The sequence below is a fragment of the Trachypithecus francoisi genome, unplaced genomic scaffold, assembly GCF_009764315.1.
Source record: "Trachypithecus francoisi isolate TF-2019V2 unplaced genomic scaffold, Tfra_2.0 Lachesis_group10, whole genome shotgun sequence".
Lineage (NCBI taxonomy): Eukaryota > Metazoa > Chordata > Mammalia > Primates > Cercopithecidae > Trachypithecus > Trachypithecus francoisi.
The window spans coordinates 30,264,532-30,290,740 of NW_022681455.1; the positions used below are offsets into that span (position 1 = coordinate 30,264,532).

At 42.0% G+C, this 26,209-nt stretch overlaps 1 long non-coding RNA gene across 2 annotated transcripts in view; it reads right to left on the reverse strand.

The window, feature by feature from the left end:
• Nucleotides 1-5,024: 5,024 nt before the first annotated feature.
• The window catches only part of LOC117088426, a 37,236-nt gene continuing 16,051 nt past the window's right edge, over nt 5,025-26,209 (reverse strand). For both annotated transcript variants that reach the window (XR_004439204.1, XR_004439205.1), the window contains exons 2-3: nt 10,184-10,299; nt 5,025-9,012 (exon numbers count right to left, since the gene is read on the reverse strand). This is a non-coding gene — a long non-coding RNA (uncharacterized LOC117088426). The remainder of the gene's footprint in view (nt 9,013-10,183; nt 10,300-26,209) is intronic.

Sequence of the window (26,209 nt, forward strand, 5' to 3'; positions counted from 1 at the left end):
CTTTGTCCTTTTTGCTTAGGATTGCCTTGACTATTCAGGCTCTTTGGTTCCATATGAATTTTAAAAGTTTTTTCTAGTTCTGTGAAAAATGTAATTGATAGTTTGATAGGAATAGCATTGAATCTATAAATTGCTTTCGGTAGTATGACCACTTTAATGATATTGATTCTTCCTAGCCATAAGCATGGAAAGTTTTTCCATTTGTTTGCGTCATCTCTGATTTCTTTGAGCAGTGTTTGTGATTCTCATTGTAGAGATCCTTTACTTCCTTGGTTAGCTGCAGTCCTAGGTATTTTATTCTTTTTGTGGCAATTATGAATGGGATTGTGCTAATTTGGCTCTTGGCTTGGCTATTGTATATAGGAATATTAGTGATTTTTGTACATTGATTTTGTCTCCTGAAACTTTGCTGAAATTGTTTATCAGCTGAAGGACCTTTTGGGCTGAGGCTATGGGGTTTTCTAGATATAGAATCATGTTGTCTGCAAACAAGGATAGTTTGACTTCCTCTCTTCCCATTTGGATGCCTTTTATTATTTTTGTTGCCTGACTGCTGTGATCAGGACTTTCAACACTATATTGAATAGGAGTGGTGAGAAAGGGCTTCCTTATCTTGTACCACTTTTCAAGGGGAATGCTTGTAGCTTTTGCCCATTCAGTATGATGTTGACTGTGAGTTTGTTATAGTTGGTGCTTATTATTCTGAGTTATGTTCCTTCAACACCTAGTTTATGGGGAATTTTTAACATGAAGTGATGTTGAATTTTATTGAAAGGCTTTTTTGCATCTATTGATGTAATCATATAGTTTTTGCTTTTAGTTCTGTTTATGTGATGAATCACATTTATTGATTTGGGTCTACTGAACCAATCTTGCATTGTGATAATGCCTACTTAATTGTGGTGGATTAGCTTTTTGATATGTTGCTGGATTCAGTTTCCAAGTATTTTGTTGGAGGTTTTGCATCAATGTTCATCAAGGATATTGGTCTGAAGGTGTCTTTTTGTTGTTGTTGTTGTTATGTCTCTGCTAGATTTTGGTATCAGGATAATGCTGGCTCACAGAATTAATTAGGGAGGAGTCCCTCCTCCTCAATTTTTGGGAATAGTTCCAGTAGGAATGGTACCAGCTCTTCTTTGTACATCTGGTAGAATTGGGCTGTGAATCTATCTGGTGCTGGGATTTTTTTTTTTTTTTTTTTTTTTGGTTGGTAGGCTATTTGTTACTGATTCTATTTTGGAGCTCATTATTGGTCTGTTCAGGAAATCAATTTCTTCCTAGTTCAGTCTTGGGAAGGTGTATATGTCCAGGAATTTATCCATCTCTTCTAAATTTTCTAGTTTATGTACAGATAGGTGTTCATAGTAGTCTCTAATGGTTATTTGTATTTCTGTAGGGTCAGTGGTAATATCTTCTTAGTCATTTCTAATTGTGTTATTTGGATATTTTCTTATTAGTCTAGCTAGTGGCCTACCTTATTAATTTTTTAAAATACAACTCCTGGATTTGTGAATCTTTTTAACGTTTTTTCATGTCTCAGTCTCCAGTTTAGCTCTGATTTTGATTATTTCTTATCTTCTGCTAGCTTTGGGGTTGGTGTACTCTTGCTTCTCTAGTTCTTTTAGTTGTGATGTTAGGTTGTTAATTTGAGATCTTTCTAAGTTTGTGGTGTGGACGTTTAGTGCTACAAATTTTCTTATTAATGCTGCCTGAGAGTCTTTTTTCTTACGTTAGTCTGTTGTTAAAGCTCTTGACTGTATTTTTTATCTCATTCACTGAACTTCTGTAACTGTAAGATCTGATTTTTTTTCTTTAATATTTTATCTTTTTTCTATGTTGCCCAGGCTGGTCTCAACCTCCTGAGCTCTAGTTTTCCTCCCGTCTTGGTCTCCCAAAGTGTTGGGAGTACAGGCATGATTACCCAGGCTTCTTTGGTTCTTTTATGATATCCACCCTTTGTTGGATTTCTTATTCAGATCATGAACTGTTTTTCTGGTTTTGTTGAAGTTGTCTATTTGTATTCTCCTGTATCTAGTTAAGTTTCCTTAAAAATATTATTTTGAATTTATTTTCAGAGAATTCATACATTTTCACTTAGTTTGGATTGGCTACTAAAGAATTATTGTTTTAGTGTTATCATGTTTCCTTGTTTTTCATGTTTTTGCATTATCTGTGCATCTTCTGGAACAGTCTCTCCTTCCAGTTTTGTAGAGTAGCTTTCATGCAGAAAAAGTTTCACCTGGAGATGGGTTTGAGGTGTCAGTTGGGTAGGATTGTTGGCCTTGTTCTGGGTGGATGTAGTAATGTAAACTCTGTGCAGTTTATTTAGCTGCATTCAACATGGGAGATGTCTCTGAGTGCCTCAGTGGCTTGGGCTGCAGAGGTCTGTGGTGCTGTGCAAACTTAAGTGCTCCTCCCCTGAGAGCAGGGCAGCTGGATGATCTATGCTGTGGGAGAAGGACAACTTTGTTCAGCCTGTGTGTGATTATAATTAAAGCACATAACCATTAAACAAAAAGAGATTGGCAGATTCTCTGGTCCATGAGAAAAATCACAGAGAACGTTAACTATTAGCACATCTTGCCTTCTTTTCATTTCCTCACCTTTATTACCAATATTACCAGAAATTGTGGACTACCTTTCTAGGATCATAATTTTGATTTGTATTATTAGGGTTAAGCACCAAATCCTCGACTTCAGGTCTGTATCTCCTTATAATCTCTGCATCCTTTCCTACAGCACTGTGGGAATCTATGCAGTAGGTTGTTCTCAAGGTCACTTTCGTGGCAGGCAGACACAAAGATGGCCCCCAAAGGGCCTCATCTCCTGGTATTTGTGGCCTTATGTAATCTTTAGCCTTGGAGTATAAGCTGGACCTAATGCAATGGTTATAATAAATAGAATATGGTAAGTATTCTAATTATGATGGAATATATATTTTGGAGACATCAGGGGTCAAATGTGTCAGGTTACTGTCCAAGCCAGGCTGGGAAAGCACAGACACCCCACAAAACTGATGGCAAATGGCCCTGTATTCCTTTTTTGACCTGAGGGGTTGTTCCTCTCAGCCTCAGCCTCCACAGTCCTTGCTGTAATGCAGATTCAGAAGTAACCAATCCCAAGGGAGGACTCACACTGTATAGAGGATAGGGAAAACTATCATTATATTAACCACCAAACTTAGGAGTCAGAATGCTTCCACCCACTGCACCCTGGGTTGCAGTTTTACCAATTGCCAAGCAGTGAGAGAACAAACACCCAACCAGCTATATGAAGCAGGTTTATTACATACAGATAGGCAGCAAGGGACAACAGAAGCCTAAAAGTCAGTCTATGAGCTAGTCCCGTCAGGTTCAAGAAAGTTGCCAATGATGGATGGAGTCTCAACTGCATGTGCCCTAATTGCACAACAGCTGAAGGTCCCCAAAAGGCAGCCTGACCAGGGTTGTATGCCTCAGGGGCATTGTGAATCACTGAAAAAAGCTTTGAAGGACTTCCTGCTTCCACAGGAGAGAGGAGCAAGAGCCCAGGCTGTCCCAGGCAGTTCCTCCCTAACTCAAAATGTTGCATTCCCTAGGAGGGACAGCAACAAAGTCTGGGCTGTTTCAGGTAGTTCCTGTGCATCTCAGGATATTTATTGCATTTCCAGCACATTCTAAAGTTAGTCTTGAGAACTACAAGCAAGAATGAAGGAGAACTGTGTCAGTCCATGACCTCCTAAAGAAGTGCCCTGCATCTGTCATCAGACAGCAGCAGCAGGAGGAAGATGAGGAGAGGCAGTGAGTCTGATTCGGCTGGGATGAATGAGGGATCTGGTGGTAAAGAGGAAAGGAAGTGAAGAAACAGAGACACAAATCTAACACCTGGTGAGTACAAATACTCCCCCAGGGAATCCTCCATGGTTAGAAAAATGGGGGAAAAAAACAGTCTCCAATCTCACTGTGCTGCCCCCTGTGCCCCAGCTTTCCCTTACTTCAACTCAGAATAAATATCCCAGGGAGCCCCGAGTGGCGAACACTGTCAATATGTCTCTGCTCATCTCCAGAACAGATTATCACAGCTCCTCACTCCCCGGAAGTCCTAATCTCTCAATTCTTATTAGATAGGATATTAATTCAGTTGTGTGCAGCAGCAACCCAGACGGTCAAATAGGAAAGTAGTGTGTATGTCTCCCATGACAGTGAGGCAGACAGTCCAGGGCCACTAAGGCATCTGCATTATGAAGTTGTCTAGGCAACTGGGCTCCTTTGGCCTTCCTTTCTGCTATTATAATAATTATAAGGGTATTGCCCTTATTAGCATGACTTGGAGTACCCAAGACCATGTCTGTGGTCCTTGAGGAGGGCAGGGAAAGCTGGGAAGGAGGAAAAGGCCCGGACCTTTAAGGACAAAACCTACAGTTTCACATCTGCTTCATCTTATTGGCCAAAACTTAGAGCTAGCCTCAAGAAAGGCTGTAGAATACAGCTTTTAATCAGGGCGGCTATGTGCCCAGATAACTCCATTGGTGATAGTTTATATATTTGTCCCTTCCAAATCTCATGTTGACGTGTGATCCCCAGGGTTGGAGGTTGAGGTCACAGGTAACAGTGTTGCTGGGTTGCTACACATTCTTTACTGTGAGATTTAGAAAAACTGTCAATTTATCATTATCCTAATATTGTCAAAACTTTTAGATAGCCTATTTGCTTTTCTTTTGTTCTTATTGTTGGTGTGTTGTTATTCCTGTGAAAATCATAATTGTGCAGTGTTTTGATATCTATGAATTCAAAAACGTAAACAGAATATTAAGAACAGTAATAATAAAGTGACAAGCTTTGGACACCTTTTTGTTTCTGAATATTGTAAACATGAATCTTCTGGATCTCAGAGGGAACAAGGAAGCAATGACATTAATAATGAATCATAATCTGGAACACCTGATATAGTACAAAAAGCATAGCAACTGGAAATGCCTTTGCAACTGCATAAGTTAGTTCAAGGAAACAATTTGCATTTCTAAAATTTAAAAAATCCCCAATAACTTTTGACAAAACTCACAGATGGCTTATTATTGCTAGCAATGTCAATACTGGATGCAAATCATGCTCAAAAGCTGTGTGAATAGCCAAAAGTGCTAAGCACATTCTGTCAGTGCTCATAATTCAAGGAAAACATTAGCAAAATTCAAAGAGAAAAACTTGAAAAATATTAAGAACAGCTTTGTACAATAAAGTATTTGAAAAAAGCAACACACTGGAAAAATGCCATCAGATGTTAGTATACAGTTTAGCCAAATGTGTAATTAAATACAGCATGTTACATCATTAAGTAGAAGCTTTTAAACAATTATACATAGTGCATATTATCACAGTATAGATTAATGGTTCTGCTGGTTGCAAACCATATTCTACATAATAAGACAACTTTTGGAAAATTTATTAATCCAAGCAATAAATCATTATCAGTGAAGTGTCAACCATTTCACACAATGTATTTAAGTTTTAGTTCCTTAAATACTAAACATAAGACTTACAGGAAAATGGGTTTTTGTTGATCTGAGGAACTCAAACATACCAACCTTACTCATCAGTGCTCAAGAAAAATAGCTTTAATGTGAGATAGTTGTATGATGGTACAGATAGGGCCAGTATATGCAACGAAGAAAGTTCTGGGTTTCACCAAAATTTTAGCAAAATTTTGGGGTTTAAAAATCTAGAATATTATCGCAGAAGTCACATGATTGTCTCACATTTACTCTTCCTCGTGTCCTGATCCTGCTGACTTGTCCACATGGGCAACTAGGAAACTGACACAACTATACTTCTTTGTTCACTTTGGTCACCACCATTAGCTCTGTTGTTGGGCTGCCCATGTGTAGGCAGATTTCATGAAAATATCAGGTTCCCTAAGCAACATGAACTAAGAGGCTCAGAGAGGGGAGATTTCCTTAGTCACTGACTTAGTGAGGGATTGACTCAAGATTCCCAGGCACTAGACAGAAGTAGTCCGGAAAGGAATCATTTCCTGATTGCCTGTTGGGGAAAAAAGAAACTATTCTTTGGATAGAACTGTCTGGATGGACTCTAACACAGTAAAGTGAAGGCAGTGCATTCTTCTTCTCAGAAGGACAGCAGATGGGGCACCACGCATCCCCACAGAGGGGCTGTCCTGCGGTCCTTACAGGAGTTGCCAGGCTCCCAGAATCTCCTCCGGCTGCTATCCCCACCCTGCCTGAAAGAGGTGAGGAGGAGGATGGGGAGGGAGGCAAACAGACTCGGGATAAGAGGAGTGAGTGCCCTGGTAAAACCAATTACTTAGTTAAACCTTTGGCTAAAACTCTAGGAAGGGAGGCACAAAATGGAACAGTGTTTTGTTTGTTTGTTTGTTTGTTTTTTGCTTCTCTAGGTGAAGGTTTAACTTCAGCATGGGTAAAACTATTCTTTCCTTCTTTTATCTCTTCCAGAGTTCTCACCACCTCCTCCCAGGCTAAACCCTTCATGTTGCAGGAGACAGAGAATCCCAGGTAAGACCTGGACTTTTTCTCCCCACTCCCTTCCTTCCTTTTTTCACTGTGTGTGTTCAGGATAAATTATCTTGGTTTTGTTTCTGGAGGGAAAAGGGCAGAGGCCCTGACTTGAAACTCAATCACATTTCTGCACACAGTACCTGAGGAGACAGAATAGCAGAGGGGTGGGAACAATTAACATTGCTCTATGGGCTTTAGAATGGAGAAAACATAATTCCCATTCTTTTTTCGTTTACCCAAATCCAACTTCAGTTTTCTCTCCAAGTCTCTAAAACCACCACCAATACTATTATCATATCATGTGTAGCTACTTGGGGGGTGGTGAAAGGCCAAGTGTGAATCATGTTCAGATAGCAGGGAGTTAAATGAAATAGTTCCTCCCATCAATGCCCAAAGTCATCCTTGGTCACAATAAAAGAGAATAGAGAGAAAAAAGTATGATTATTGTACTAGATTGTGGGGTCGCAGAGTTTTTATTTTATTTTAAAAATTATTTTGTTGTTATAATGATGATGTCAATTTTTTAAGAAATAAAAGAATGGAAAAAGTTGACTTGGGATTTCATAATGCAAAGAAAAAAGCAAAACAAAAAAAGAACAACAAAAAGCAAACAAAACAAAAATTTATATGTAATACCAAATTTAATCCCTTCATAACTCTGTGAAGTGGGTCAGTACTGATGGGTCAGCTTAACTAACAGATATTAGGAATAGATCCAAAAATAACCAGCCGTGATCACACAGCTTGTGGAACCCAAGTTCTTTGACACTCAGCCCAGTGTTCCACGTACAACGGCAACCTAAGCAAGGAGGGGGCCTCAGAGATGAGGTGGTCGACCCTTACGATGTCAATATTCTCCATGCTTTCTCAGAGCAAGTGGCTGAATCTCTTTCGTGACAGAGAACTCACCACCTACCAAAGCAGCCCATTTTATTAAGTCTAATTTTTAAAAAAGATCCTTATGATGAGCACAATTCTGTGTCTCTCATACTCTATGGAAACGACCAATTTCTAACCTCTATGTCACCAAGAGTATAAATCTTCACATAATAGCCCTCCAAATATCTGAAATCTCTGTAGTCGTAGCCAGGTATATTGCATCAAAATAAATGGCTATTTTCTGCAGGAGGGTTGGTCCACATGTCCTAGCCCACCATTACTAGAAACAAGAAGTCCTCCCTATTTTTTGAATAACTCTATTTATTTGCTCAAATCATACTTATTAGGGGCCTGCTATCTGCCATGCAGTGGGGATGCAGCAATACACAGGTCAAATAGACATGCATTTGGAGTGTGGAAGTGGGTGCCCACCCTAGTCGGGGAGCATCTCAGGATGTCCTCCTTGAGGAGATGACATGTCAACTGAGCCCAGAGGACAACAGGAGTTGATAGGGAAGAGTATTTTCTAGAGGGAGAAGCTGGAGGCAGCTGTAGTGAGGTGCTGATGGGTTCTGGCCACCACCTGTACCACCTAGATTTGATGTTTCTCCACCCCCACTTAGTTGTGTGACCCTGGACAAGTTCCTTACCCACTGCGTGCTTTAGAACCCTCACTGTGAAACAGGAGATGTGACAGGAATGTTGTGAGGATTGTTTGAGTGAATACATATGAAGGACTTAGGACAAGCCTGGTACATTGTTAAGGCTCAATCAATGTTTGCTCTCGCGACTGGAGGGAAACAAGGTAGCAGGCAGGAGCGGGGAGTGCGCAGACAATTCCTGCTAAGACTTGTAAGTCATCCACGGCCCAGCACTGTAACCAGAGAAGTGAGGATGAGACTTCCACTTTGAGAAAGGCCTCTCTGGCCGCAGCATGTAGAGCAATGGGAGGGGATTAGAATGTGTGTGCATGGACTAGGTGGGAGGTAATTGCAGGGCCAGCATCTGTGGCACAGATTATCTCTCTTCATCCTGAACCCCTTCCTCTTCCCGTCTTGAATCCTTTTCCCATTCCTGACCACATCCTCCACCTGTCAGAAAGTCACAGGTGTTAAGGAAGAGATTTCTGAGCACACCTTGGACAGAAGTCATGATGATAGGGCCCATGACTAGGAACCTGCTGGGAGAGGTGGCCTGCAGTGTGTCTAGAGTACACGGGGGACCCTGGGAGCATCTTCTGTGGCCGTGGCCCGGGGCAGGCCTGCATCACTTGGTGCTGTACCACTATCAGATCCACCACGGGAGCCATGTGCTGTCCATTCCACAAGGAGCTCTTTCAACAGGGAGACGTCAGGCCCAACTGGATTCTAGCCACCTTGGTCTCCAGTCTCCTACTCTCAAGCCCATGAGTGACAATCCAGCACAGGAAATTTGGTTCTGTGAGCAGCATCTATTGGCAGGATGACCAGCAATTCTTGTGTGTGGTTTGCAAAGATCTTACAGAGCACAAATGTTACTTAGTGCTGCAGAAGAACAATGCTAGGTTCCACAAGTAGTCTGTCCTTTTGTTGTCTTGTCTATACCACAGAACCTTTGGTTGACTTGCCTTATTATTGGTTTCAGTCCTATTACAAAACAACAACAACAACAAATTATTGTATTCTAAACACAACAATAGTTTATCTTTTAATCCTGGATTATACAGTTTACAATTACTTGCTAATGCATAGTACCTCACTCCAAAAAACCTCAGGCATCCAGGCATCACAATTTCTCTCTCTGCATGACATAGAAACTTCCATGTCACTAAAGGATTTCACAATCCATATACAAATCCCCTGAAGACTTCTAGGTGTGAAGGAAACATCACTGGACACAACACTGAAAATGGCAATAGGCCAGGCATGGTGGCTCATGTCTGTAATCCCAGAACTTCGGGAGGCTGAGGCGGGAGGATCACCTGAGGTCAGGAGTTTGAGACTAGCCTGGCCAACGTGGTGAAACCCCGTTTCTACAAAAAACACAAAAATTAGGTGTGGTGGTGCATGCCTGTAGTCCCAGCTACCAGGGATGATGAGGCAGGAGAACTGCTTGAACCCCGGAGGCAGAGGTTGCAATAGGCCAAGATTGCACCACTGCATCACTGCATTCCAGCCTGGGCAACAGAGTGAGACTCCGTCTCAAAAAAAAAAGGGCAACAAAAGCCCTGGATAGATAGGGTTTTTTTTGTTAGGTGAGCTATAACATCTGGGCAAATAAAAACACACTATGTTATTCCTAGAAAAATGATAGAAATCTAACTTAACCTTGTCAACATGGGGATTCATTATGTTATTCAGCAAACTAAAGGAACAGTAAGAATGTAACTGCTTCTCAGGTACAACTGGAACCAGGGATTTGAATGCAACTAAAACTCCCCACCTTTTATTTTCTCTTCTCTAGATTAGCTCAATTTTTTATACATTTCCTGTATGAACTATAACTATAGCCATTTCTAGATTAATATCTCTTGTCAGCAAAGCAAGACAGAGTTATTCTCTGGTCATGAAGAAGAGAATTCCAGAAAAGAGCTCTGAGTCAAAGGCCAAAATCCTGGCATATCTGGTGTTGCGCAGAGCCGAGAGACTGGCTGAAGAGTGTGTCAGCAGTAAGCTATCCTAGGCATAGGGCCTGACCTAGAAATCAAAAACCCTAATGTAGCAGTATTGCATCATCTATAGCATAGATTATGCTGCAATGATATACAACTCCCATATCTCACTAGTATAAACCAGAAAGTTTTCTTTTTCATGCTACCTGTTCATCAGGAGTTGCTGAAGGGGTCACTTGGAGTCACTTGGAGATCCAGGCTCGCCAAGCAGCCACTGTTTTCAGCACCAGCTATTGCCCTGCTAGTGGGCAAAGAGGGAGCTCTGGAAGAACATAAACCAGCAGTTAAATTCCCAGTCCAGAAGAAATACACATCATCCCTGCTAATACCTCATTACAGGGCACAGATGATGACAATAATGACCTCTCAGGCTTAAGGACCCTTCAACTCTGAGAGAGGGTATCTAGTGGTCACTCAGTTACTATCCTGTCTTTCCCTCAGGTGGAAGTGGGTGTGGTTTCCAACACCCCTAGCTATGTCCCCTGTCCGTGACAAAATCTTTGTAATGAAAAGTCTGAAGTATTTCGGAGTTCACAGGGTATTTGTTTGCTGTTAAGACTCTTGCTCTCACTTCTACCTGACAAGAGAGAATTTGTATAGACTATTAGACATGTGACTGTTTTTTTAAAGCACTAGGTATTTGGGGCAGGGTCAACATGTTTCCCTAACAGAAATCACTCATAGATATGTTTTTTTTTTTTTTTTTTTTTTTTGAGACGGAGTCTCACTCTGTCACCCAGGCTGGAGTGCAGTGGCCAGATCTCAGCTCACTGCAAGCTCCGCCTCCCGGGTTTACGCCATTCTCCTGCCTCAGCCTCCCGAGTAGCTGGGACTACAGGCACCCGCCACCTCGCCCGGCTATTTTTTTTTTGTATTTTTTAGTAGAGACGGGGGTTTCACTGTGTTAGCCAGGATGGTCTCGATCTCCTGACCTCGTGATCCGCCCGTCTCGGCCTCCCAAAGTGCTGGGATTACAGGCTTGAGCCACCGCGCCCGGCCTGATATGTTGAGGTCATGAATTCTATGAAATAAAAATAAAGAAAGTTATTGAGCCTCTCTTGGATGCCAGCACCATGCTCAGTACTTTCCTTTTTTCAGTATACTCACATTACTGATTATCCTTCATTTTAGTTATGATCAAAGCAAGAGTTGAAGGAATGTCCTTGGTTCAAGGCTACACCCTAGGAGGCAGAGTCAGAATTTAAATCCAGCTTTCTTTCATTTGAAAGACTGTGCTCTGTGCTGGACCACACTGTACAGTTTTTAAAGTGATCTAATAACGACAGCATCCATCAGTGAACTCTGAGTTTACCAAACAGGAAATTGCTCTTAATGGGTTCCTCTAATGGCAGGGCCAGCTCAAGGCAAAATTTTTTGCCTCCTCTCCTTCTTTTTCATTCAACACGATTCTGCTCTATCATCCAGGCTGGACTGCAGTGGCATGGTCACAGCTCACTGCAGCCTCAAACTCCTGGCTCAAGTGATCCTCCCTCCTCATCTTCCCGAGTACCTGGGACTATGGGCACATGCCAACACACCTGCTAATGTTTAAAATTTTTTGTAAGGATGGGGTCTATGTTCCCTAAGGTGGTCTCAAACTCCTGGCCTCAAGCAATCCTCCTGCCTCAATCTTCTGAAGTGCTGGGATTATAGGTATGAGCCACCATGCTCAGTCCCCTTCTCTCTCATTAAAAATATATTTAAAAAATTTTTTTCACTATTCAACTTCTGTTTTAGGTTCAATGGGTACATGTGTAGGTTTGTTATATGGGTAAACTACAATGCCATGGGGGTTCTGTATACAGATAATTTTGTCGCCCAGGTCATCAGCATAATACCCAAAAGGTAGTTTTTCAGTCTTCACCCTCCTTTCGCCCTCCACCCTCAAGTAGGTCCTGGTGTCTGTTGCTCCCTTATGTCCATGTGTATTCAATGTTTAGCTCCCATTTAAAAGTGACAACATATAGTATTTGGTTTTCTGTTCCCTGCATTAATTGTCTTAAGATAATGGCCTCCAGCTCCATCCATGTTGCTGCAAAGGACATTATCTCATTCTTTATAGTTGTGTAGTATTCTATTCCATGGTGTATACACACCACATTTTCTTCTTTTTTTGAGATGGAGTCTCACCCTGTCACCCAGGCTGGAGTGCAATGGCATGATTTTGGCTCACTGCAACCTCTGCTTCCTAGGTTCAAACGATTATCCTGCCTTGAGTAGCTGGGATTATAGGCACCCGCCACCATGCCCAACTAATTTTTGTATTTTTAGTAGAGACAAGGTTTCACCGTGTTGGCCAGGGTGGTCTCAAACTCCTCACCTCGCCAAACTCCACCCGCCTCAGTCTCCCAAAGTGCTAGGATTACAGGCGTGAGCCACCGCGCCTGGGCTTCTAGGTTGATTCCATATCTTTGCCATTGTGAATAGTGCCGCAGTGAACGTATATGTGCATGTGTCTTTATGTAAAACTATTTATATTCCTTTGGGTATAGTAAAGGGATTGCTGGGTTAAACGGTAGTTTTAAGTTATCTGAGAAATTTCCAGACTGCTTTCCACAATGGCTGAACTAATTTACATTCCCATTTGCAGTGTATAAGCATTCTCTTTTCTCTACAACCTCACCAGCATCAGTTAGTTTTTGACTTTTTTAATAATAGCCTTTCTGACTGGTGTGAGATGGTATCTCACTGTGGTTTTGGTTTACATTCCCCTAATTAGTGATATTAAGCATTTTTTTTCTTATGTTTCTTTTGAAAAGTGTTCATGTCCTTTGCCCATTTTTTAATGGAGTTCCTTTTTGCTTACTAAGTTCCTTATAGATTCTGGTTATTAAACCTTTGTCGGATGCACAGTTTGCAGATATTTTCTCTCATTCTGTAGGCTGTTTACTCTGTTGACAGTTTCATTTTCTGTGCAGAAGCTCTTTAGTTTAATTAAGGCTTACTTGGCAATTTTTGGTTTTGTTGCAGTTGCTTTTGGAGTCTTAATCATGAAGTCTTTGCCAGGGCTGATGTTCAAAATGGTACTTCCTAGGTTTTCTTCTAGTATCTTCATAGTTTTAGGTTTTACATTTAAGCCTTTAATCCACTTTGAGTTGATTTTTATATATGGTGAAAGATAGGGGTTCAGTTTCATTCTTCTGCATATGGCTATCCAGTTATCCCAGCACCATTTATGGAATAGGGAGTTCTTTCCCCATTGCTTGTTATTGTCAATTTTGTTGAACATCAGATGGTTTTAGGTACGTGGCTTTACTCTGAGTTCTCTAACCTGTTCCATTAGTCTATGTGTCTGTTTCTGTACCAGTGCCATGCTGTCTTGCTTACTGTAACCTTATAATTTGAAGACAGGTAGTGTGATGCCTCCAGCTTTGTTCTTTTTGCTTAGGATTGCTTTGGCTATTTGAGCTCCTTCTTGGTTCCATATGAATTTTTGAATTTTTCTTCCTAACTCTGTGAAAAATGTCATTAGCAATTTGAAAAGAGTAACACTGAATCTGTAAATTGCTTTGACCAGTATGGCAGTTTTAACGATATTAATTCTTCCCATCCAGGAGCATGGAATATTTTTCCATTTGTTTGTGTAATCTGATTTCTTTGTGCAGTGTCTTGTAAAATTCTCATTGTAGAGATCGTTCACCTCTTCGGTTAGCTGTATTCCTAGGTATTTTATTCTTCTTGAGGCTACTGTGAATGAAACTGCATTCTTCACATGGTTCTCTGTTTAGATGTTACTGGTGTATAGAAATGCTACAGATTTTTGTAAACTGATTTTGTATCCTGAAACTCTGCTGAAGTTCTTTTTCAGATCTAGAAGCCCTCAGGAAGAGACCATGGAGTTTTCTAGGTATAGAATCATTATCTGTGAAGAGAGATAATTTGACTTCCTCCCCTCCTATCTGGATGCCTTTTCTTTCTTTCTCTCATCTGACTGCTCCGAATAGAACTTCCAGTACTATGTTGAATAGGAGTAGTGAGACTGGGCATCCTTGTCTTGTTCCAGTTCCTAAATAGAATGCTTCTAGCTTTTGCCAATTCATTATTATACTGGCTTTGGGTTTGTCAGAGATGGCTCTTATTATTTTGAGGACTGTAACTTCAAACCTAGTTTGTTGAGGGTTTTTAACATGAATGAATGTTGAATTTTACCAAAAGCCTTTTCTGCATCTATTAAGGTAATCATGTGGTTTTTGTTTTTAGTTCTCTTTATGTGATGAATCACATTTATTGATTTGGGTAGGTTGAGCCAACTCTGCATTCCAGGGATAAAGCCTACTTGATCATGATGGATTAGCTTTTTGGTGTGCTGCTGGATTTCATTTGGTAGTATTTTGTTGAGGATTTTTGCACATATGTTCATCAGGGTTATTGGTCTGAAGTTCTTTTCTTCTGTTGTGTCTCTGCCAGGTTCTAGTATCGGAATGATGCTGGCCTCACAGACTGAGTTAGAGAGGCGTCCCTCTTTCTCAATTTTTTTGGAATAGTTTCAGTAGGAATGATACGAGCTTCTCTTTACATGTCTGGTAGAATTTGGCTCTGAATCCATCTGGTCCAGGACTTTTTCTGGTTCGTAGGCTTTTTATTACTGATTCAATTTTTGGAACTTGTTATTGGTCTGTTCAGGGTTTCAATTTCTGGTTCAATCTTGGGAGGTTGTACGTTCCCAGGAATTTATCCATTCTTCTGGGTTTTCTAGTTTGTGTGCAGAGAGGTATTCATAATAGTCTCCAAGCGTTTTTTGTATTTTTGTGTGGTCAGTGACAACGTCCCCTTTGTCATTCCTGATTGTGTTTATTTGGATTTTCTCCCCTCTCTGTTTATTAGTCTAGTTAGTGGCCTATCAACTTTATTTATTCTTTCAAAGAACCAACTTATGCTTTCTTTGATCTTTTGTATGGTTCTTCTCATCTCCATTTTGTTCAGTTCAGCTCTGATTTTGGGTATTCTCTTCTGCTGGCTTTGGGGTTGGTTTGCTCTTGTTTACTTAGTTCCTCTACATGTGATGTTAGGTTGAGATCTATCTTTTTGATGTGGGCATTAGCACTATTGTTTTCCCTTAACACTGCTTTAGCTGTGTCCCAAAGATTCTGGTATGTTTTTATCTTTGTTTTCATTAGTTGTAAACAATTACTTGATTTCTGCCTTAATTTCTCTTTGTTTACCCAAAAGTCATTCAGGAGTAGATTAATTTCCACTTAATTATATGGTTTTGAGAGATCTTCTTGGTATTTATTTTTATGGCACTGTGACCCAGGAATGTGGTTGGTATTTCAGGTTTTGTTTTTGTTTTTTGAGATGAGTCTCACTCTGTCAACCAGGCTGGAGTCCAATGGCATGATCTCAGCTCATTGCAACCTCCTCCTCCCAGGTTCAAGTAATTCTCGTGACTCAGCCTCCTGAGTAGCTAGGATTACAGGCACATGCCACCATGCTTGGCTAAGTTTTATATTTTTAAGTAGAAATGGGTTTTCACCATGTTGGCCAGGCTGGTCTCGAACTCTTGACCTCAAGTGATTTGCCCACCTCAGCATTCTAAAGTGTTGGGATTACAGGTGTGAGCCACCACACCCGGCTGGTATTTCAGGTTCCTTGAATTTGTTGAGAATTGCCTTCTGGCCAAGAAAGCAATTGTGGTCAGTTTTAAGAGTATGTACCACCATGTGCAGCTGAGAAGAATGTATATTCTGTTTTTGTTGTATACAGAGTGCTGTTTTTTGTTTTCCATTTGCTTGATAGATCTTTCTCCATCCCCTTACTTTGAGGCTATTGGTGTCCCTGCACATGAGATGGGTCTCTTAAAGACATACAGTTGGGTCTTGCTGCTTTGTCCGACTTGCCACTCTCTGCCTATTAATTGAGGCATTTAGCTCATTTACATTCAAGGTTAATACTGATATGTGCAGATGTGATCCTGTCATCATGTTGTTAGTTGGCTGTTATGTAGACTTCATTGTTCATTTGCTTTATAGTGTCAATGGTCTATGTACTCAAGTGTATTTTTGTGACAGCCAGTATTGGTCTGTACATCTCAGGGTGGCTTAAAGCACTAGGAGAAAGCATGCAGAACAGCCCAAGGTGAAGCTCATTTGGCAGCTGAGAGTGAGTTCACACCTTGTACTCTAAAATGAGGAGGTGCTCTTTTCTTCCCACTCTAATTAAAGAAGACTGAGAAACCCTTCAGCACTTTACCGCCCCCTCCCCCCATCCCCCCACTACCGCCACCAACTTTGTGGTAGGTTGCTGGCACTTGAGCTCTCCACAGGCCCAGGAGAAAACAGCTTTCTTGAGGTCCTAAGGATACCTGATAATCATTCTCAGAGTTAATGGAATCTTCTGTATTTTCCGTGGATTTTGATTATCTACTTTTTTTTTCTAACTTCTATGAGATTCGAGAATTGAAAGGCTGTCATATCACTGGAACTCAGTCAAAATGTGGTGTCTTCTCCAATATTGTCCAACTAGAAGATGTGGGAATCCCACCTGATGTAAGAATTAAGAAGTATGACTACAAACAAACTAAAGGGAAAATAAGAGAAGAACTTAAAGGAGAATATTTGGGAGTTTTGGGGAAGTCATAACTGTATTGAGCTAATGTCATCCATATGTCCAAGGGAAAGTGAACCTAAATTTACAGGGCAACTTATGTGGGCCAGGTTCCTTCACACATAATTTCAAGTCATGCTAAAATGAATGCATCCAAGGAAAATTTTATCATACACAACTTATGATAAGGAAACTTATGCTTAGGAAGATTAATTAGGAGGTTAAGGTCACCAAGCCTCTAGACTGTTTAGCCAGGACCCAACCCAGGTCTGGCTTCTGTTTGGTTTTGGAGTATGTGTTATCCCCAACCCATCATGCTGCCTCTCCAACCTGCAGCACAGTGCCCAGGGAACAGGGGTCAGGCCAAGATCAGAACAGGCACTAGCACCAATAGGCCTGGCAAGGTGGGAAGTACAGGGAAGGGGTGACTCCAGCTTACTCTTCTCTGCCTCACAGAGGGACCATCAGGGCCACTGGGCATTGTGGGTGATAGAAGTTGTGAATAGGAGGTAAGGGACATGGATGAGATCATCTCCATGTGAGTATGTGATAGAGTGGCAGGCCAGAAGTTAATTGCCGCATCCAGGGAGCCAAGGATATAGTTCCCAGTAATGGGGCTTGTGTTCTGCTCTCAAGGCTGATGAAAGAGGATGGAAGTTGTACTGTTTCTCTACTTCAATAGAAAGTAAGCTAAAAGGAGAAAGTGGGAGACAGAGGTTTACAGAAGCAAATTTATAATGGGGTCATATCAAGATAATTCAAGAGGGAAAATAAGACAAGGTGGCTCCTTCCCCAAATTGGTGACACAACACTAATCACTGTCCCCACAGAGTGGCTGGGCCTGACCCCAACTACAGAAGCTCCGCTGTGTCTACCCTCTGGGCGTAGACAAGAGGCAGTGGTCATGCTACTGCAGCCTAATGACTTGAGATTAGAATTGGCCACTGCCCTGCTGCAGGCTGTGTGCTCAGCACACTGTGACAGCTTCATTCTCTGTTCAGTGTTGAGAAAAAAATAACACTAAATAAGGAAGGTGAAGCTACAGAAAGTCCTGACTGTCAGAAAATGTTAAGATATCAGGGCGAGGAAAGACTTTAGAAATCATTCCAAATTTCATAATAGGGGTAAATCAATTGTAAGGGCCATTAAGGTTGTCAAGTGGCAGAACATGGATGCAAACCTAGAGCCCTTCACTCCTCCTCCAGTGCACTTTCCACCATGCCAGGAGGAAGGGTAAAGAGTAAAGGTGCCAGGGGAAGGGCTGAGATTTGTCTCCTTCCACTTCTTTTCCTCACTGAAAATGTAGGATACAAATGGAGCCAAAAATTTAGGTCACTGGAAGCTACGGGTCTGCTTCAGATGGATGTATTCTTTTCCCTGGGTTCGGTGAAGTTATTTGGCCATAAAGCCCTAAGCCATGTATAATCATAACATTTTAAGAAATAGGAGCCAGGTATTAGAAGGTTCCGTTTTCTCTAAAAATAGTTCAAAGTATCTCAATGAAGTTCAGGTATCAAAAAAATAAAAATACCCCAACTTTTAAGAGCATTATGAGTAGTAAAATAAATACTTATAGCAATGGGGGTTTCAGGACAATTAACCTCTTGAACATAAGTAGATATGCTCAAGAAGGCTATCCCAAGGACAGTGTTGCATGCACAAAGATAAGAGACCAAGTTAAGTTCCACAGTCAAAACAGACAGACCTATTTCCTTCCTAGTAGCATCTGTACAGCATATATAGTGAATGAAGTCATGAAAAGATCCTCAAAGGTCTGTGTTAGAGCAACTGTGGTTAAAATAGGAGAGTAGGAAAAGTGAGATTCTCCCGTTGTTACTAATAATTCAGACTTAAGACTTTTTAGAAAGATGATCATCTTTTATTTCTTTCAAGAGCCATGGCTGCAGACCTGGAGAGAGGCCAAAAGACACCTAGGCTTTTTATAAACCAAAGGTTGGGGTATCCACATCAGTCAGCAGTGGCTTCTGCAGTAGCAGCCACAGAAGGTGAGTAATGGAAATTAAAGGATAGAGATGTACAGGAAGTCCTCTTTCCTCACCCAGAGAAGGAAGAAAATAGCAAAAAAATAAGGTCAACCCCACAATCAAGGTAGAGCTGCTCTAAAATCTGAGGTAGCCAATGACCAACACGAACCACCTCGCCTTTCTGAGACTTAGCTCTCCTGTAAAGGAGAAACCACACTGACCCTGGATCAAAATCCCTAGACAGTAGAAGTGACCTTGGATTTCAAGAAGGAACAAATTACCTCTGCTAATATAGATAAAGAGGCCACCATTTTTGGTTTTCAGAATTTCACAGGGAAAATAGTTCCATTCTTTGGCCTCTATTAGCCAGAGGCCCAGATGACCCTGTGTCCCTGAGATTGGACATGGCTTTCCCATGGCCTCTTACGAGAACCTGCCCAGAAATAAGTGTTTTGTTGTTGTTGTTGTTTGTTTATTTGTTTGTTTTTTAGACAGAGTTTCACTCTTGCTGCCCAGGCTGGAGTGCAATGATGCAATCTCGGCTCACTGCAACCTCCACCTCCTGGGTTCAAGTGACTCTGTCTTAGCCTCCTGAGTAGCTGGAATTATAGGCGCCCACCACCACGCCCAGCTAATTTTGTATTTTTAGTAGAGACGGGGTTTCACCATGTTGGCCAGGCTGGTCTTGAACTCCTGACCTTAGGTGATCTGTCCACCTTGGCCTCCCAAAGTGCTGGGATTTCAGGCGTGAGCCACTGTGCCTGGCTGCAATAAGTTTTTAATTACCAGAGTCAGTGGTTCCTATCATTGATTGAGCTTACTGATTGGACAATAAGAGGGTCATATGTGGCTGTCTCCGGCCATCACATTAAGGTGACACTTGAGCATGACATGAGGTCTGCATTCTCTACAATCAACTGGATCTGTTCCACTGCTTCCCAGCAGGAGCAGAAGCATGCTTGCGCAAGTTCCTAAACACCATCATTTCATTTTCAGCCCACATCCCTCCCCTGCTCAGATGTCCCACCATCTAAAGCAGCAATCCTCAAATGCTAGTGTGCACAGGGATCTAAGGCACTTGCTGAAAATGTAGATTCCTGCACCAACCCCAGAGAACCAGAAGCAATCCCTCTAGGGTACAGCTTGAGAATTTGCTATGAAAAAAGATCTTACATGTTTTTGGATAATACTTAAAGATGGTCCAGAACAGTGCTTCTGGAAATTTTAATATGTAAGTAAATTAAGAGCAGCGTGTTAAAATGCAGACCTTTAAAAACTTTGTGCGGGCTTGAAATTCTGCACTCATATGTTCTCCCAGAGAAGCTGAAGCTGCTGGTTCTTTTGGCCACACTTTGAGTCACCAAAACCCAAAGGATTTCCAGCCTGTATCTGGGTCTACAAGAGCAAAAATGTCACAAACATACATAGTTTTAACCTTCCCTGATTATCTGTGGAGTAGAATCTCCTCCCTTACCTCCAGTCAGACAGGTCCCCATGGATGAGGGGGTACTGCTCTGCCTTGTGTGTCCTCAGTTTCCCTCTATGGAACTCTGTTCTGAGCTCAAGCTCCCACTAGACCTGCTATTAGAAGTGCTGAGGCCGGGCGCGGTGGCTCAAGCCTGTAATCCCAGCACTTTGGGAGGCCGAGACGGGCGGATCACGAGGTCAGAAGATCGAGACCATCGTGGCGAACACGGTGAAACCCCGTCTCTACTAAAAAATACAAAAAAAAAAAACTAGCCGGGCGAGGTGGCGGGCGCCTGCAATCCCAGCCACTTGGGAGGCTGAGGCAGGAGAATGGCGTGAACCCGGGAGGCGGAGCGTGCAGTGAGCTGAGATCCGGCCACTGCACTCCAGCCTGGGCGACAGAGCGAGACTCCGTCTCAAAAAAAAAAAAAAAAAAAAAAAAAAAAAGAATAGTCAAAAAAAAAAGAAGTGCTGAACACTGATTTTCTGTGAGTATAAAGTAGTTAAGAGAAAAAAGAAACATATGTGAGGCTGTAGAGTTTCCATCTGTAGACAACAAGAAATGAGTATGAACTGTTAGGCATTCCCCAAGATTGTTGTTCAAAGATCCTCCCAAGTTTGAGACCTCAAATTCTTTCAGGTGATATTCATATCATTTACTCTTTTTTGTTTGTTTGTCTTCTTTTAACTTAGAAAGTGAATTGCAGCAAGTTTTCTCCTGAAAGAACTGCAAAGATGAACCGTGACCTCTTTCTATATTCATAATTTTTGTCTTAGGGTTAAAAAGACTCCCCCAAGGACAGAAAATTGTACCTAATGATACAGCCTACGGCGCATGCTGCTCCTTTTGTCTACAGTACCTTCTACCTCTGGCTCACATGCACTCTGGTCACTGATGCACCTCCAGTTCTCCAGCTTAGTAAATTATGGTGTAGTGACCACGTCTATGTCCCTACTTCCCCAATCAAATTCTCTGAGCTATGCCAGGGTGAGGATCTGGCCCTTTTCATCTTGTAATTCCCAAAAGTCTGTGGTGGAGTGCAGAGATGACCACTAAATGAAAGAAACACTTGTACTGGTTGAAACATATTAATAAATACCTTAGGCTCTGTGGTGAACACAGATCAGTAAATAAATGTTGGGCAATCTTCCAGACTCTCAGTGACCCACGGGATATTTGTTCCCCCATAGGGAGCACAGCTAGAGGTCCTTTACCTACCCTGCAGAGACACTGATTTGCATGGGGAGGCCTGGTGCAAGGCCTCTGCTGGGTATGAGCAGCAGTACACGCCTTTGAAGGCTGTGTGCTGTTCAGAACTTGGAGCTGGTTAGGGGCCTCCAATGCCCTGTGCTGACAAGCTGGCCTGGGGCTTCTCCTCGCTAGGGTCTTCTCTCAGTGTCTCAAGGTGTGCACATCTCTTCCTGGGCACACAGGCAATGGGCTAGACAAGCATCTCTCTCCTCTAAGGCTTGTCACCAAGCATTCCTTCCAGGGGGTGGGGTTTGGGAATTCCCACTTAATATAGCCCACCTTCTGTCATTCGATATTTTCTAACACTGGAGTGGTGGTTTCCAATCTCTTCACCATCAAGGAGGCTTAATTTCTACCCTCTCTATTTTAATATGGTTTTAACTACCAAACAGAATCCTCTAAGTGATCATTTGTTTTCTTATACTGTTCATCAGACAGATGTAAGGAAATAAGTGAGATATTGAGATCCTAGTCTGGGCTAGTTGAGTTACGGGGGCTGCTAAAACTCTAGTAATAGGAACAGCTGTCTGCCTTCCATTCTCCTGCTATGGCAGACACTTATTTCCTTTAGAATCAGACCCCCGAGATACACGATTCATAACCTTATGGCTAGAAATAAGAGGACATGATCATTCTACAGGTCCCTTGCTCCCTTGAATTACCTCTCCTGGGCCCATTAAGAACAGGCACATGAAGAAAGAAATCCAGGGTTGAGCCACAATCACACAAAAATCTGTCCACAGATAACACCTCAAGGAGGTAGGGCCTGCTCACCTGAGTCACTGTTGTCAACATAATGCAACCTAACCATCCTGTTTTGCGTTTAGCTATTCAAGACTTTTGTAACCAGTCCCTGTGGTATGGGTTCTGTTTTCCCAATTGTACCCTGACTGAACCACTGGGTATCATGTCAGAGGAGTGGGACCTACTTAACCTCTTTTCCCTGGTGTCCTGGAGCCCAGGGGCTCCTATGTGGCAATGGGTGCCAGATACCTTTCCTCAACTAGGAAATAGGGGTCCAAATTTCCATAATATCTATAGATTGATTTCTTTAAAACTTATTTGTTGCCAAAATACAAATACCCTGGGCTTAGGAAGAAATTAATACTTATCAAGACTATGTCAAATAAAAACAACTACCACTAACTGAAACTGCTTAGTTATCAGATATATTATACATACTACTCCATGTAATCCTCCCAACAAAATGATGTCAGCTAAGAGATGAGAAACTGGGGCCCACACCAGTGAAGCCCCTTGGCATAAGTCACACAGGCAGGAAATGGTAAAGCAAAAATCCACACCTAGGTCTTCCTAGGCTTTGCCACAATGCACACTGGCTTCTTCACTGTGGATACTGCCTGACAGAATAAGACTCAAGTAATTACAAGGGTTCATCAGAAGGGAAAAGCTGACATGACCAGAACTAGAACACAGCCCAGGGAATGCAAATCTGGGTAGACCATGGGACTCGAAGCCCAAGGATCATTTGAAAGAGGTTAAAAAAAAAAAAAAGGAGCAAAACGCACAAGTGAAATGGAGGTGAAACTTAACTACAGCTTAATTTTTACTTCAAAGACTGCTCAGCTCATTTTGGGAATGTGAGGGGAATTAAGAAGATTCTGGATAGGTTTATAGAAGAAGCAAGGTGTGTGTGGTATATGTGGGGACAAGAGGAGCAATTATATCCTAGACTGTATCCAATAATTTTCTGGGACGAAAGAGAGCAAATATAGACGTGAGGAAGTAGTAGCTTGAGTGGTGTTGGTGCCATAAAGGAGACCAAGGGAAAAACTTCTGCTGACCATGGGGATAGTGTAAATTGAGTAGCAAGAGAAAGGAGGACTGAAGAAGTTCAAGAATGATGAGAATTGAGGAAATGAAGACAAACACAGACAACTTCACTGCAGGAAAGGAGAAGATGGTGTTACACAGGTAAACAAGATCAAGAAATGGCTTTTTTTTTTTTTTTAATTCAGAGTCTCACTCTGTCACCAGGCTAGAGTGCAGTGGCATGATCTCAGTTCATTGCAACCCCTGACTCCCTGGTTCAAGTCTCCTGCCTCAGCCTCCAGAGTAGCTGGGATTACAGGCATGCGCCACCATGCCTGGCTAATTTTTGTATTTTTAGTAGTGATGGGGTTTTGCCATGTTGGTTAGGATGGTCTTGATCTCCTGACCTTATGATCTGCCCGCCTCAGCCTCCCAAAGTGCTGGGATTACAGGCGTAAGCTACTGCACCCGGCCTGGTTTTTTTTTTTTTTTTTTTAACGGAGTTTAGCTCTATTGCTAAGGCTGGAGTGCAGCAGTGCAATCTCAGCTCACTGCAATCTCTGCCTCCCAGGTTCAAGCAATTCTCCTGCCTCAGCCTCCTGAGTAGTTGGGACTACAGGCATACACCACCGCACCAGCAAATTTTTGTATTTTTAATAGAGATGGGGGTTTTGCCAGTTGGCCAGGCTGGTATCGAAGTCCTGACCTCAGGTGATCCACCCACCTTGGCTTCCCAAAGTGCTGGGATTACAGTCATCAGCCATCGTGCCTGGCCAAGAAATGACTTTTAAAAATGCTGATTTGAAAGCAAAAGAGAAGGAAGTAGAGGAGAGATTTATGATTTTAAGAAAAAAGAGGAATATGAAAATATCCAACTTTAAAACAGTTATGATCAAAACTATCGTTTGGTAGTTTTGGTGTGGAATAGGCTGTTTTCCTAGAGAAATATTTTGGAATCATTTGTCTGTCTTCCCAGATATGGGCTCAGCTTCCTATAACAAGAGATCATGTTGGTCTTGATTACCCTATATCCATGGGAACTAGCACAATGTCTAACGCAGAACCTTAATAAAACTTGTTTCTTAGGAACTCTTTCAATATTTGGAAAGTGAACTCTTAATGGGTATCTTCAATGCTCCATGCCCTTCCTCTATTGCAGAGACATAGGGTAATTTCCATGAGGAGTTTGTAAAGATCTGGGTTTCTGAAGAAGGTGCTGTCTCAGGTCAACAAAACAGAAGGATCAACTTTGCTCTTTTCACCAGCCAAAGGGCAGATTCTAGAAAGATGGTTTTAAACCTTCTCTTCCTGCATTTGTAAGTGCGCAAAGATGCCATGCCTTTATTTCTCTAGAACTGGTTTTTCTTCCTCACAAGTCTCTAATCTATAACCTTAGTCCAGTCCAATGGACAAGACCATGAGGAACCTCAAACGCCCTTCCAGAGAGATTCAGATTTTACTCAAGAAGTGAAGGGGAATCATTAAAGATGAGTAGGGGAATACTACAGTCAGAGTTTTTTGTTAGAATATCACTGAGGAGGCCAAAGACTGGCAGTGTGACAAGGGAGTGAGACCAAATGCTCAGATAAAGGTAGGGAGGCAATTGTTATAGTCCAGAACTGAAACAGGACAGTGGAAGTGGAAATGGAGGGAGGGGACAACAAAGACATGTTTAGAGATATCAGAAATTGACAATTAAAATAGGCATACAGGAAGGGAAAACATATCTCATTAATTAAGAAAGCACTGGCATACTGGATACCAACAGCAAATAGCAAAGAAATTGCTGTGTGTGTGTGTGTTTTTCTTAAGGGAAAAAAATGAGGATAAAGGGAAAAGAAAGTGATGTTATTAGCCCTCCATGTAATCTCCAAATATCTCTTCCCAGTAGTTCCATAACTGAAGGGTCAGGATCTCCATTCACGGATCTTTCTGTGGTGCTCTAAAGGGGCAGACTGAAGACTCTAAGGGCTATCACTTTCAAGTGGCTTTCCAAGCAGGAGAATTCATGGGATGAGGAGGACATGGTTATTCTTTACAGATTTACTGAAGTGAATCTGGGGGCTGATTGATGACAACACCATGTTGATTGCAGAGAAGACAAAGGGGCTGGGTGTGAGATAATGGAGTTCCTGAAACCCCTGTGATGAATATGTCCACCCTTCCTTTTCATCAACTGCTGCTCCCTATCTCATTCTTCTCCTATCCCAACACCATTATTCCTAAATCTGAGCTCAGGCTTGCCAGCACCTCTAGGAGTAAATCACAAGACTGAGACCAGAGCAACAAGAAAAGCAGAGATAAATGACTCATTAAGACAGCCACAGGAGGCAGGGCAAAGTGGCTCACGCTTGTAATCCCAGCACTTTGGGAGGCCGAGGCAGGCAGATCACGTGGTCAAGAGATTGAAACCATCCTGGCCAACATGGTGAAACCCTAGCTCTACTAAAAATACAAAAATTAGCTGGGCATGGTGGCATGTGCCTGTAGTCCCAGTTACTGGGAGGCAGAGGCAGGAGAATCACTTGAACCTAGGACGTGGAGGATGCAGTAAGCCGAGATCATGCCACTGCACTACAGCCTGGTGATAGTAAGACTCTGTCCGGAAAAAAAAAAAAAAAAAAAAAAGCCAAAGGAAAGGGACTAGAAGAGAGAGAAATACAAAAGAATAGAAAATCTGGGCCAGGTGTGGTGGCTCATGTCTGTAATCCTAGCACTTTGGGAAGCCGAGGCAGACAGATTGCCTGAGCTCAGGAGTTCGAGACCAATCCAGGCAACATGGCAAAACCCCATACAAATACAAATACAAAACATTAGTTGGGCATGGTGGTGCATACCTATAGTCCTAGCTACTTGGGAGGCTGAGGCATGAGAATCACTTGAACGTGGGAGGCGGCGGAGGTTGCAGTGAGCCGAGAATTTGCCACTGCACCACTGCATTCCAGTCTGGGCAACAGAACAAGGCTCTGTCTCAAAATAAAATAAAATAAAATCTCTATCACCATCACCTGGGTAGTTCCTTCCATTCTCCTATGACTTCCAATAAGTCATTAGCCGGTCACCTATCATCTCTTTAATTTCTTCAAAAACAAAATCTCAAACTTGCCTTTGGCAAACTGAGAAACTTTCAGGAAACACAGAAACATGTCTTC